The following is a 14,869-nucleotide window of genomic DNA, read 5'->3' as shown; positions in this document are numbered from 1 at the left end:
AGAACGATCGCAAAGGCATGTGGCTGCGCAGCACAGACTTGATACGGATGGGAATACCATGAATTAAAAATTGGGTTTCTGGTTGGCAGAGCTATGTTACGTTATATTATCAATTGTTTTATAACGCGCTCTATTACTCGCGAGTATCCTGGCGCGAAGCGTGGAATGAAGGTGAGCAGAAAGGGGGGCTAATGGGAAAGTTTAATCAGTAATCGGAAACGGATGAGTTTTTAAACCTTTCTTAAAGCAAGAGATGGTCTGGGCTGCCCGCAGGTGAAGAGGGAGTGCGTTCCATGCTCCAGCAACTGTCACCGAGATAGACTGGCCTCCCAGCCTGGGGAACTTAAATCTGGGCACAGCCATCCTGCACTGATTAGCTGATCGAAGACAGCGATTGGGGACAAAAGGAGAAAAGCGTTTTCTCAAGTAAAATGGCCCAAGCTGATGGATCGCTCGAAAGGAAAGGACCAAAGCTTTAAAAGTAATACGCTGTGCCACCGGAAGCCAATGTAAGCTACGAAGGTGAGGGCGAGCACTGGATCTCCTAGGCAGATTAAACAAGAGTCTTACAACCGCGTTCTGAATCACCTGGAGCCGTTTGATCAAATAGGAAGGCAGGCCACAGAACAGGGCGTTCGCATAATCCAGCCTGGAGAGAATGAGGGCACGCGCCACAGTCTCTTTGGCCTCTCTTGGCAGAAGAGGAAAAAATCTGCGTAAAGCTTTGAGAGTTCCAAAGCAGGCCCCAGTAAGTCTTTTAATATGATCTTCAAATTTCAGATAATTTCCGAACCAAACCCCCAAGTTCTTAGCAGGACCTCCCATAGATTTGGGGCAGGGAACGTCAGGAGGCCACAAAAGATTTTTAAAATCACCCTGTCCAGACAGGAACCCCAATCATAGGGGTCCATTAGGATGTCCGCCCGCCATCCTGTCAGGGACAGGTACCGTCCACCACAAGGGCGGAGGAACCGTGCTACCAATTAGGATGCACCCGCCACAGTGGCAGGTGCATCCCGCATTTTTAACATTGCGGCGGACAGTGCTTTTAATTGGTTCCTATGGCAATTCGCTTGTTCCAAGTGTAATGTGCCAGTTCTCTTCCTGCAGTAGTTGCGATGTGTTGATTCAGCTCTTGCAGCAGAGGATTCATCGATTCCACTGGAACTAGCACCTGAGTCCACTTCCAATGGACTAGACATAGGAGCAGAGTGAAAGACTTTGATATCCCAGGGTCTTTAAAACAGGAGGCAAGCCAGCATGCCCTTGAAAAACACTCTGGGTTCAAGTGTGATGGTTCTGTTCTTCTTCAGCAGGGCAGAGGGTAGCAGGCCGGCAGAGGGTAGAGGGCAGCATGGCAGCCCAGCAGAAAAGCAGTTCTTCCAGAGCAGCAGCCCAGCAGAGTAGCAGTCCTTGTAGCAGCACAGCAGTCCTTCTTCCTGGCAGAGATCTTCACAAGTCCAGTGGTGCCTGATGTGGTTGGGTCATAGACCCAGTACTTATACCCAGTTGTGCCTTTGAAGTGGGGGTGGCTTCGAAGAGATGTCTTCTAAGTGCACAGAGACCTGGCTCCAGAGTCATTACATGGAAGTATGCAGCCCTTTGTGTGTGGACAGAACACCGCCTATTCAAGTGTAAGTGAGGCAGTGCTCAGCTCCAACTCCCCACCAAGCCAGTTTATAGCCCATTAAGGACCAACAAGTCACACCTAAGCTTCCGTTCTGTGTGGCTGTCTAGAGAGAATGTGCAAATATCAGCTTCTCACCCACCCCAGACATGTATTGGAGACAGGCTGCAGACGAAAAGGGCTAGGAGCAAAGAATTGCCATCTTTCTAAAAGTCCCATTTTTAAAGTGTAATTATTGGACATGGCTTTTCTTAAGCGGCTTCCATAAAACTTTCTGGGTTTTTTTCGACCTAATTTTTTCTGATTCTCTTTTAGTGGCCTCAGGACTCTAGCCCCGTTCCCACTTTAATGCAGTGTGAAAGCATGTGCGCCCTACCTGCACATGCTGGGAAGTGGTGCTTACCTGATTGGTTTAGGTGTTGTACATGTGATTGCCCTGTAAAATGGTATACCACATATCCAGGGCAGGAACTGCAATGGCTACTAGTGGGCCGTAGCGCTGATTGTGCCACCCACCAGAATAGCCGTTCAAACATGTCTCAGGCCTACTAATGCCAGGCCTAGGTATACATACCCGCACTTGTGCTCAGGTTGTCTTTTTAAACCATGAGCCAATCCTGAGTGCCCCTTTTACCACAACGCAGGCACCCCTAGGGTAAGCAATGAGTGGTAGGTAAAAGGCAGGGCAGTTACATATATGTATTCCCTGCGAAGACTCCCCATGTGGGTTTTCCCTACCTAGGAGGACTGCTCTTCTCATGGGTCAAATTGAGGGAATTTCACAGTGATACCCCCAGTGCACCCACACCTCCCCCCCAACACAAGGGGGGCCCGCAACAGGCCTCCGAAACCAATCTCCACCCGCCTTTCAATGGTGGTGTCCCCACCACGGAAAGGGTGGCTGGAGACAGCATTGTAATTTGGCAGACCGTGCCTGCTAGGCACCACCACCATTTCATGGATGCAGACTGCTCTGCCAGGCAATCGGAATGATTGCCTGTGGAGATTCTGTAGCGGACAGTCTTTTCATCCGCCGCGGTCCGGACGCGATTCCCCCCTGCCATCGTAATGTGGAGGGGGAAATCACGGTCTGTTGGCGGAACATCCGGACATCTGGACATGTATCCACTGGCCCAACATTGTGTCCACATAAGATCGAGACTCACCTGCGCTCCTTATCAGGTAGTCAAATACTCTGCCCTGTGACTAGGCCCAGAATTCCATTTCTAGAAGAATCTACTAAGTGCTTTAGGACGTTTTATGAAATATATAAAATTGCAGCCAAAACCGATGCACTTTGAGACAGTCTTCAGACCCTGACTCTGTTGCCTGCTCTTGTCGTGTGTTTCCTTTGTTTGCTTGTATTTTAGTTTGCTTGCACATTTAGGCTGCTTTGCCTTGCACACGTTAAGCTTTGTATGTTTATTTTTACCCAGCGAGAGTCTTTGCTCCGAGGTACCGACGGAGCGAGCGGGGCCTCAGATATATACTCGAGCGGGTTCCGAGAGAGGTGAGGTCTAGACCAGAGCAAGTAGTGATTTTCATCAAATCTTCACACTTGTTCCAAGGGTTCGAAAAAGGATATAAAGTATGTATGTATCCTACATCTAATGTTGCAGTGACATTATATTCTTAGAGGTCCTGACGAAAGCCATGGAGCACTGTCCCAAGGGCTGAAACATGTTGACCGACCACATGGACAGTGATTAAGACATAACTGTCTTTCACTTGCTTTTTTTGATTTTAATTAGGAAAACTCAATTGGACATGCACTAGAAAAATAGTTGTATCAGATACCTTAGGAGTTTATCCTATTTTTAGCTCACAGTTTTCACTACATGCACTGCTTTGTTACAAGAACTTTGAAAGAAAGGTGGTTCTTGTTTTGCACGTCTTTGTCTTGTGAGTATCCACAAGAGGATACAACTATGGTCCTTGTTTCTCCCTAATACTGAAGGAAGAACTGAACATAGTTGTTTGGTAATACCCAGATGATGACACTGGGCACTTATTTAAGTGCAATGATGGAATACCAGTTTATCCTACAGTGGGTATGATTCACATCTTCTCTTCACTTCTCTTGCTTATAGTCTTCTGCATCATAGTGCCTTGTTTTCCACGTTTTTCACTTTTCTCTCACTGTTCTGACAAGAGATAGACAGTGGGTACAGTAGTATATAAATTATACTTCTGATATGTATATATTACGAGACCACCAAATTTCAATGTTGTTGTGTTGTTTATTTTTATGCCACAGCATTGTTTTGGAAAAGCACGTATCATGTTTTTGTTATTGTTTTATGACTGTCTGAACATCTTTTACAAGGTTGAACAACACTGTTCCCAGTCTTCCTGTGATCGGTTAGCAAACGTAGCTTGGCACTTAGACACAACATACATTCAAATCTGCTGTTTTCAAGAAGATACCTCGTAAGATGTACACCGAGACGGGCCATTTTGAAAGTGGAGAGAAGCCATTCTAGCAGAATAAAGGTCTCGACTAGAGAGAGATCTTCTATTTGAGATGTAGAACAACTACCTAAGCTTAGCAGGTATGAGGTTCACCACTAAACCCAGAGATCTTTTATAGAACACTGTGTTTCCATAGTGTGGAGGGGCTGAGGCAGATAATGCACCATGGCAGGGATTCTTATTGTCTATAGTTTACTTGTAACAAACCGCACTCTGTTGGGATGCATATGTTTTCTAGCTGCAGCGCAGATGTTTTATAATAGACCACAAAAGTTTTCAATAAATATTGTAAACTGTTCTTGTGTCTTTCTTTTAATTATGGCGTGCATGAGTGAGAAAAAGAAAGATTGACCATCTGTTTCCATGGTTCCTGAGGGGACTAAAGTTTTGTGTTCTGGGGTGTTAACTTGCCTGTCACTCTGGGAAGGTTAGTAGGACAGGTAAAGCACTATGAGTTGGTCATGATTGAGACCCATGGGTACTGATGTGGTATGGTGACTCAGTCCCTACATACTGAAGTTCTGTGGTCCCAGGCATAGTTCTGTTGCATAGAATCCCTGGAACAGTCTCCCAGTTGCTGAGTTTCTTTAGGCCAACTGTTCCTTACGCCTCTTGTATTTCCTTTTTTCAATATAAATTCATATTTGACTATCCTAAATGGTCAACATGTTTCTGCCCATAGGTGACTTAATGAGATTCAAGGGCACTCATCAGGACCAAAAGGTGTAATGTCACTCTGCAAATATAATAAAATATCTATTACTAGCCATACATTAGACTTGGTAGATATCAAGGTGGCCCTTCATGGACGTCAGAGTCTACCTAGAAGACAAGAGCGTGTATCTAAACTTCACTCTCAAGCATCAGATCCCACCTACACTGCAGAGCTTATGTGCTTCTGCTTGCCGAATATCTTGGTTATTGGTGCTGACAAGTATGGCCCTGTGAGAAGACCAGCAATTTTGCTCCATCCTCTTGATGTTGAAAGGTGCAGGTTGTATGAAGATTTGCCTGAAATCTCTTTGGAATTGGGGGTTGGGCCGCCTACAAATGCATGTGAGATGTCTTTGCAAATATTGGATGCACGGTTTATGGCAAAATTAGAACATTGGAATGTTCCATTGAAAACAATGGAGTGCTCCTGGCTGATAATGGCTGGTATGAGCCTGGAGCTCCAACATTCCAATGATTCTTTGTTCACAGCTCTGGCCGTGAACAAAGGCTTCAGGGAGCTTGAGGGGATTCCAATCCCTCCCATAAGGCTTTGTTCGTTTTTTGTTAGAACATTCTGCCCTCTTGTGGCAGAATGTTGTAATAGCCTTATAACGCTTCGTAGCTGGGCTATACCGGCTATTAAAGTCCCTCTGCCTTGTTAAAGGCCCTCGCCTTTGGCTCTGGGCCTTTAACGTTGGAGAGGGCCTTTAATAGCTGGTATAGCCCTCTACGGCGGGCTATAAGGCTATAGTAAACACTGCATTAGAGCATCATGCAGTTTTTTTTTCTAGAGTTCAGAGATCAGATGAGGTCATTGTATCCTTTGTAGCAGCATTGTGAGGGTTGTCATTGACGTTACAGTTTGAAAACTTGAGCAATTCCTTGATTAGGGGTCAAATAGTGCGATGCAAAAACAATAAAAGAATAAAGGAAAACTGTTAATCAAAGATCCTACACTTGAAGAAGCCATATAAATTGCCAAAAGGAGCAAACACACTTAAATGTGGATAAAGAAAATGGATAAAAGTGGTGTAAGTGAACTAGCAAAGGATAGCCAAGATATCTGAGAGTGGTGTGTCAATAGAAGATATCAAGGAAGTGAAATCTAATGCGAAGGTCAAACAACAAGGGAAACCAAAGTAAAAGAGCAAAATCAGTCTATTGTATCAGGATCACATTCCAGAATAATAAAATGTTATCGATGTGAAGCACCGGGACACATAGCATCTAGCACAAGATGTGCTGCAGGGTATGTTGTATGCTGCAATTGCGGACGTAGAGGTCTATTTCAGAAGGTTTGCAGAATGAAAGGTGGAATCGTACAGGTTAAGTAAATAGATGACACATGAAAGAGGACATGAAATGGTACTCACTATAGAGGAGTTGGCTAATAGTGAAGAAATTATCACTGCAGCAGAATGACAGAAACGGAGGCAGCCGTAGCCACGAGGAGCTACACTGCAGCAGAATGGAAGAACCAGGAGCAGCCACGAGGAGCTACACTGCAGCAGAATGGGAGAAACAAGGAGCAGCCATAGCCACGAGGAGCTATTCTGCAGCAGAATGGAAGAAACAAGGAGCAGCCATAGCCACGAGGAGCTACACTACAGCAGAATGAAAGAAACAGGAGCAGCCATAGCCAGGAGGAGCTACACTGCAGCAGAATGACAGACACAGGAGCAGCCATAGCCAGGAGGAGCTACACTGCAGCAGAATGACAGACACAGGAGCAGCCATAGCCAGGAGGAGCTATTCTGCAGCAGAATGGAAGAAACAAGGAGCAGCCATAGCCACGAGGAGCTATTCTGCAGCAGAATGAAAGAAACAGGAGCAGCCACGAGGAGCTACACTGCAGCAGAATGGAAGAAACAAGGAGCAGCCATAGCCACGAGGAGCTACACTACAGCAGAATGAAAGAAACAGGAGCAGCCATAGCCAGGAGGAGCTACACTGCAGCAGAATGACAGACACAGGAGCAGCCACGAGGAGCTACACTACAGCAGAATGACAGAAACAGGAGCAGCCATAGCCACGAGGAGCTACACTGCAGCAGAATGGAAGAAACAGGGAGCAGCCATAGCCACGAGGAGCTACACTACAGCAGAATGACAGAAACAGGAGTAGACATAGCCACGAGGAGCTACACTGCAGCAGAATGGAAGAAACAGAAGCAGCCATAGCCACGAGGACCTACACAGCAGCATAATCACAGAAACAGGAGCGGCACGAGGAGCTACTCTGCAGCAGAATGACATAAACAGGAGCTGCCATGAGGAGCTACACTGCAGCAGAATTACAGAAACAGGAGCAGCCACAGCCACGAGGAGCTACGCTTCAGCAGAATGACAGAAACAGGAGCAGCCACAGCCACGAGGAGCTACGCTTCAGCAGAATGACAGAAACAGGAGCAGCCACAGCCACAAGGAGCTACACTGCAGCAGAATGACAGAAACAGGAGCAATCACAGCCAGGAAGAGCTATTTATTTATTTTTTACATTTCTAGAGCGCTCTGTTACCCGGAGGTGTCCTGGCGCTAACGGATTAAAACTGGTGTGTGTGGGTAGGTGATTTAGTGGGTAAAGAGCCAGGTCCTCAGTGCCTTTCTAAAGGATAAAAGATCGGGCAATTGTCTGATGTGGAGGGGGAGCTTGTTCCAAGCTACTGCCGCTCCTAAGGAAAAGCTCCTGCCTCCCCATCTTGCTCTCTTGACTCTAGGGACTGATACCAATGCCTGCTGACCAGATCTGAGAGATCTTGCTGGTTTGTACCAGAAAAATAGTTCATTCATGCATCTAGGGCCCAGATCATGAAGTGCTTTGAAGACCACACAGAGTGACTTAAAGGTAATTTGTTTCCGCACTGGCAACCAGTGAAGTTTTGCCAGGTCCTGTGACACAAATGCAAACTTGGGTGTATCTGTTATCAGGCGTGCAGCAGCATTCTGTAATGTCTGTAGTTTATTTAGTATGCCGACTTGGGCGTTCAGCATAAGGCTGTTACAGTAGTCTAGCAGAGATAGAACTAGACCGGTGACTACTGTTTTTCTATGTTCTTGCTCCAAAAATGGTAGCACTTTCCTAATTGTTTTAAGAACAAAATGGGTGGATGATACCAGGGCATTAATCTGAGGTTTAAAAGATAATAGATCATCCACCAGAATGCCGAGATTTTTCACTTTAGTCACAGGGGCGGGCAGGGTTCCCATTTCTTCCGGCCACCATCTCGGGGACCAGAAGTTGTCTTTGGAGCCAAAGAGTAGCACCTCTGTCTTTGAAGAATTCAATTTAAGACAGTTTTGAGCCATCCAGGCACCCACTTCACGCATGCAACCTTTGAACCTATCTGCAGTGCTGTCTATGTCCCCCGGCATCAGAGACACCACTATCTGCGTGTCGTCCGCATAAGCTGTGAGGTTGAAGCCAAAGGTTCGAATTATCGGTGCTAGCGTGGAAACGTAGACATTAAAAAGGGTAGGACTCAAGGAGGAGCTATACTGCTGACAGAATGACAGAAACAGGAGCAGCCACAGCCACGAGGAGCTACGCTTCAGCAGAATGACAGAAACAGGAGCAGACTTAGTCACTGGGCGCTACACTTCAGTAGCATCTCCTTGACCGAAGCCGCCATAGTCCCTGGGAGCTATATTTCAGCCCCAAAGATGCAACCAGGAGCAGCGGTAACTCAGTGGAGTAAAAGGAACGATAACACTTGGAGAGTCTGTGAGCTGGTCTGTAGGTGCAACTAGCAGGGAAACGGAGCCGGCATTAATATCGCGACAGGAGATGCTCGGGGCAGAAACAGCGGCCTCTGTCACTCAAGGATGCAAGCCTCCTCTGTGCCTCACTGCTTGAAGGCAGTGATTGGATCCCATGCGTGGGACTTTACCCAATCCCAGGTCACCTCTCCTCGGATGCCTGGCGTGCTCCTGTCAGTCACACTTTGTGTCATGAGAAGTCACACCCAGCCAGGATCTGTGTGTGTCATTCCAGGGCACTGTGAACGCCCTGTTCACCGTGAACGTGTTGCACAGGAGACACCTCGCCCATTTGTGGCACGCTCCAAGGAAAATTGAATGGACGTCACAGACGCAGTGTGAAGTATTTATTTCGTTTTTCGAGACAGATTGAGAGCAAGAGTTTTATGCAAACTCCACCCTTCCAGAAGCTGAACCTGCCCTGGTCACTCCGAGGGTCGAGGGCATCTGAGGACACAGAGCCGCCTAGTGGGGGCTGTGGTGTGGACACCCTTTAAAAGTAACCTATTCCCGCCACTCACAGCTCCAACTGGACCATCGATTGTATATTTTGCTGACCAAGCACTAGAAAATGTAAAGAAAGGTCAGTGGCGACGGATGTCGTGTAATGTGCTGCACAGCCAGGCAGGGCCATTAATGAAAGATTCAGACAAAATTTGTGACCTTCAACCCAAGCGGAAATGTTTACTTTTTTAATAAAAGTTCTGGATGAAGAATATTGAAAATACTCAAAAATCCCAAACAAAATAAATCCAACTAAAAGAAAATCTGATTTTACACATGAGAATGTTTTAATTAGCGCTTAAAATTTGCCGTACCTAATAAAATTAGGAAAAAACACAGAAAAGAAGACCTTTTGAAAGTTGCCATGAATATTCCGAGTCCTATTTTATCGACCTATAAAGGGATTCGGTTGTGTAAGTGTCTGAAAGTAACTACAGCACACTCCTTTACCCATCAAACTAACCAAGCTTTTGGAATGTCCACACTATAGTCCCACCTAAAAGAAAACATTTTTAAAAACTTGAAGAGAGATTTAGCAATAACAATCACAAAGTGAAGGTTATTCGATGTTATCAAAGTTACAATAAGACAAACAAACTTGATCCAATATGGTATTTCATGTGAAGAGAGAGCCCCCGAGGAAGGGGGAACCGGGGTCTGGCACATCTGTGCTCATTTGCAGTCTCTCGAGGTTGAAACACTCTAGACTTGGCCATTCAAGAGATACTTAATGATGCCGGGTTGTCTCCTACCCAGACTGTTAACAGGTGTTAATTGCCAGCCCTGCAATTATGGACCGCTGCCAATGGCTGGGACATATAAAGGAAAGGTGTATTAACAGCAGTTAATGCCTGGCAGCCAATGGGCACTAATCAATGACCCTTAGATAAATCCTGAAACTTGGAAGTGTTGAGGGCCAAGAACACCAGCCAGTAGGAACAGTCTCGATCGAAGCAGAGCCGTAATTTGGGGAAAATGTACAAATGACAGGATGCAGCGGAGATCAGATAGAGGTCTCTTGGGTGGCGGAGCCCTGAGTAGTTTCAAAACAACGGGCAACCTAAGCAAATGTGAAAAGTTTACCATATGACGCACACATTTTAATTACACTTCACAGGGTGAGTGTGTTTTTCCCCCTAAATCGTACAACCTCCAGCACATGCGGATGGCAGATGGGCGATCACACCAGTAAGAAAGTTACACCTGGTGCAGTAATATGTAGAAAGATGAATATCAAATATACTGCAGGCTTTAGGGCTTGGCTTGGACTTCAAGCTATGTCGCTGCTTCAACATCCCATGAATAAAACTAGAAGAAAGACTTATTTTACCACAGAGAGCGGTACTCACCTACACCGTCACAAAGACTTCTTCAACCATAGACAGTGGTACTCAACAACATCTTAACAGAAACTTCTTTAACCACAGAGAGTGGTGCTCACTCACACCTTAATGAAGACTTTTTGTATCACAGAGAGTGGTACTCACCAACATCTTAACAAAGACTTCTTGTACCACAGAGAGTGGTTCTCACCCACACCTTAGTATAGACTTCTTTTACCACAGAGAGCGGCACTCACCTACACCGTCACAAAGACTTCTTCAACCATAGAGAGTGGTACTCAACAACATCTTAACAGAAACATCTTTAACCACAGAGAGTGGTACTCACCCACATCTTAACAAAGACTTTTTGTACCACAGAGAGTGGTACTCACCAACATCTTAACAAAGACTTCTTGTACCACAGAGAGTGGTACTCATCCACACCTTAGCAAAGACTTATTTTACCACAGAGAGCGGCACTCACCTACACCGTCACATAGACTTCTTCAACCATAGAGAGTGGTACTCAACAACATCTTAACAGAAACTTCTTTAACCACAGAGAGTGGTACTCACCCACATCTTAACAAAGACTTCTTGTACCACAGAGAGTGGTACTCACCAACATCTTAACAAAGACTTCTTGTACCACAGAGAGTGGTACTCATCCACACCTTAGCAAAGACTTCTTTTACCACAGAGAGCGGCACTCACCTACACCGTCACAAAGACTTCTTCAACCATAGAGAGTGGTACTCAACAACATCTTAACAGAAACTTCTTTAACCACAGAGAGTGGTACCACCAACATCTTAACAAAGACTTCTTGTACCACAGAGAGTGGTACTCACCCACATCTTAACAAAGACTTCTTGTACCACAGAGAGTGGTACCCACCCACATCTTAACAAAGACTTCTTGTACCACAGAGAGTGGTACTCACCCACATCTTAACAAAGACTTCTTGTACCACAGAGAGTGGTACTCACCCACATCTTAACAAAGACTTCTTGTACCACAGAGAGTGGTACTCACCCACATCTTAACAAAGACTTCTTGTACCACAGAGAGTGGTACCCACCCACATCTTAACAAAGACTTCTTGTACCACAGAGAGTGGTACTCACCCACATCTTAACAAAGACTTCTTGTTCCACAGAGAGCGGTACTCACCCACACCTTAACAAAGACTTCTTGTATCACAGAGAGTGGTACCCATCCACATCTTAACAAAGACTTCTTGTACCACAGAGAGTGGTACTCACCCACATCTTAACAAAGACTTCTTGTACCACAGAGAGTGGTACTCACCCACATCTTAACAAAGACTTCTTGTTCCACAGAGAGTGGTAATCACTCACACCTTAACAAAGACTTCTTGTACCACAGAGGGTGGTACTCAACCACACATTCACAAAGACTTCTTGTACCACAGAGAGTGGTACTCACCCACACATTCACAAAGACTTCTTGTACCACAGAGAGCAGTACTCATCCACACCTTAGCAAAGACTTCTTTTACCACAGAGAGCGGCACTCACCTACACAGTCACAAAGACTTCTTCAACCATAGAGAGTGGTACTCAACAACATCTTAACAAAGACTTCTTGTACCACAGAGAGTGGTACTCATCCACACCTTAGCAAAGACTTCTTTTACCACAGAGAGCGGCACTCACCTACACCGTCACAAAGACTTCTTCAACCATAGAGAGTGGTACTCACCAACATCTTAACAAAGACTTCTTGTACCACAGAGAGTGGTACTCACCCTCATCTTAACAAAGACTTCTTGTACCATGGAGAGTGGTACCCACCCACATCTTAACAAAGACTTCTTGTACCACAGAGAGTGGTACTCACCCACATCTTAACAAAGACTTCTTGTACCACAGAGAGTGGTACTCACCCACATCTTAACAAAGACTTCTTGTACCACAGAGAGTGGTACTCACCCACATCTTAACAAAGACTTCTTGTACCACAGAGAGTGGTACTCACCCACATCTTAACAAAGACTTCTTGTACCACAGAGAGTGGTACTCACCCACATCTTAACAAAGACTTCTTGTACCACAGAGAGTGGTACTCACCCACATCTTAACAAAGACTTCTTGTACCACAGAGAGTGGTACTCACCCACATCTTAACAAAGACTTCTTGTACCACAGAGAGTGGTACCCACCTACATCTTAACAAAGACTTCTTGTACCACGGAGAGTGGTACTCACCCACATCTTAACAAAGACTTCTTGTACCACAGAGAGTGGTACCCACCCACATCTTAACAAAGACTTCTTGTACCACAGAGAGTGGTACCCACCCACATCTTAACAAAGACTTCTTGTACCACAGAGAGTGGTACTCACCCACATCTTAACAAAGACTTCTTGTTCCACAGAGAGTGGTACTCACCCACATCTTAACAAAGACTTCTTGTACCACAGAGAGTGGTACCCACCCACATCTTAACAAAGACTTCTTGTACCACAGAGAGTGGTACCCACCCACATCTTAACAAAGACTTCTTGTACCACAGAGAGTGGTACCCACCCACATCTTAACAAAGACTTCTTGTACCACAGAGAGTGGTACTCACCCACATCTTAACAAAGACTTCTTGTTCCACTGAGAGTGGTACTCACCCACATCTTAACAAAGACTTCTTGTACCACAGAGAGTGGTACTCACCCACATCTTAACAAAGACTTCTTGTTCCACAGAGAGTGGTACTCACCCACATCTTAAGAAAGACTTCTTGTTCCACAGAGAGTGGTACTCACTCACACCTTAAGAAAGACTTCTTGTACCACAGAGAGCGGCACTCACCTACACCGTCTCAAAGACTTCTTCAACCATAGAGAGTGGTACTCAACAACATCTTAACAGAAACTTCTTTAACCACAGAGAGTGGTACTCACCAACATCTTAACAAAGACTTCTTGTACCACAGAGAGTGGTACTCACCCACATCTTAACAAAGACTTCTTGTTCCACAGAGAGTGGTACTCACCCACATCTTAACAAAGACTTCTTGTACCACAGAGAGTGGTACCCACCCACATCTTAACAAAGACTTCTTGTACCACAGAGAGTGGTACCCACCCACATCTTAACAAAGACTTCTTGTACCACAGAGAGTGGTACCCACCCACATCTTAACAAAGACTTCTTGTACCACAGAGAGTGGTACTCACCCACATCTTAACAAAGACTTCTTGTTCCACAGAGAGTGGTACTCACCCACATCTTAACAAAGACTTCTTGTACCACAGAGAGTGGTACTCACCCACATCTTAACAAAGACTTCTTGTTCCACAGAGAGTGGTACTCACCCACATCTTAAGAAAGACTTCTTGTTCCACAGAGAGTGGTACTCACTCACACCTTAAGAAAGACTTCTTGTACCACAGAGAGCGGCACTCACCTACACCGTCACAAAGACTTCTTCAACCATAGAGAGTGGTACTCAACAACATCTTAACAGAAACTTCTTTAACCACAGAGAGTGGTACTCACCAACATCTTAACAAAGACTTCTTGTACCACAGAGAGTGGTACCCACCCACATCTTAAGAAAGACTTCTTGTACCACAGAGAGTGGTACTCACCCACATCTTAACAAAGACTTTTTGTACCACAGAGAGTGGTACTCACCAACATCTTAACAAAGACTTCTTGTACCACAGAGAGTGGTACCCACCCACATCTTAAGAAAGACTTCTTGTTCCACAGAGAGTGGTACTCACTCACACCTTAAGAAAGACTTCTTGTACCACAGAGAGTGGTACTCACCCACACATTCACAAAGACTTCTTGTACCACAGAGAGCAGTACTCACCCACACCTTCTGTGTCTCCAAGTAGAGATGTTTCCAGTGCGCCTGGTGTGTGCTGTATTTATACATTGCCATATCGGGGCCATATCAGGACCCCATCATTACACAAACTGATGCCACTGATAGGTCAGTGAGTTTTGCGTATCGTCATCTTCTTAGGAAATTTACTTCCTTCAGAGAGACCGCAGGAATTTGAGATTTTTGGCAGCCTACACATCAGTGGGGGCAGCAGGGTTACCAGCACAAGGTAAGCTGAGCAAGCAGTGCTAGGCAGAACTTTATGTAAACAATGGAGGTGGGCGAGCCAGAGCCGAGGCAGGGCGAGTCAAACTGAGCACATATTGCCCCCGCCCCACCTGAGCCAGCAAATATTTGGGAACTAAGGCGTGCTGCAAATATCCTGCAATCACAGAACAAGGAAGTTTCCCATTTCGAAAACTTTTTTCTTCTAACGTGGTAGCGTTTCACTTCAGTACATTAGTTTAGCATTTGCTAGAAGTGATCAATTCTTAAGAAGCATTCCTGCCACCGCCCTGCCTCAGGGCGATGCCAGTAAAGAGCCAAGAGGCCAGGCAGGCCCCTCACGGCTGCTATATGTAGGTGACGCACAAGAGTGGATTTTACGTAGCGCATA

General features: G+C 45.6%; 1 protein-coding gene across 2 annotated transcripts in view; it reads right to left on the bottom strand.

Moving 5' to 3' along the window:
• The window catches only part of LOC147725667 (endonuclease domain-containing 1 protein-like), a 102,443-nt gene extending 88,081 nt beyond the window's left edge, over nucleotides 1–14,362 (bottom strand). Inside the window, exon 1 of one of the 2 annotated variants that reach the window (XM_086964344.1) lies at nucleotides 14,239–14,362. The gene's annotated coding sequence lies outside the window, so the exon portion shown is untranslated. The remainder of the gene's footprint in view (nucleotides 1–14,238) is intronic. The other variant, XM_086964346.1, reaches the window with a different exon arrangement.
• Nucleotides 14,363–14,869: the final 507 nt, after the last annotated feature.

Source organism: Lissotriton vulgaris, chromosome 3_2, assembly GCF_964263255.1.
Source record: "Lissotriton vulgaris chromosome 3_2, aLisVul1.2, whole genome shotgun sequence".
Taxonomy (NCBI): Eukaryota; Metazoa; Chordata; class Amphibia; order Caudata; family Salamandridae; genus Lissotriton; species Lissotriton vulgaris.
This window is presented reverse-complemented; position numbering and strand designations above follow the sequence as displayed.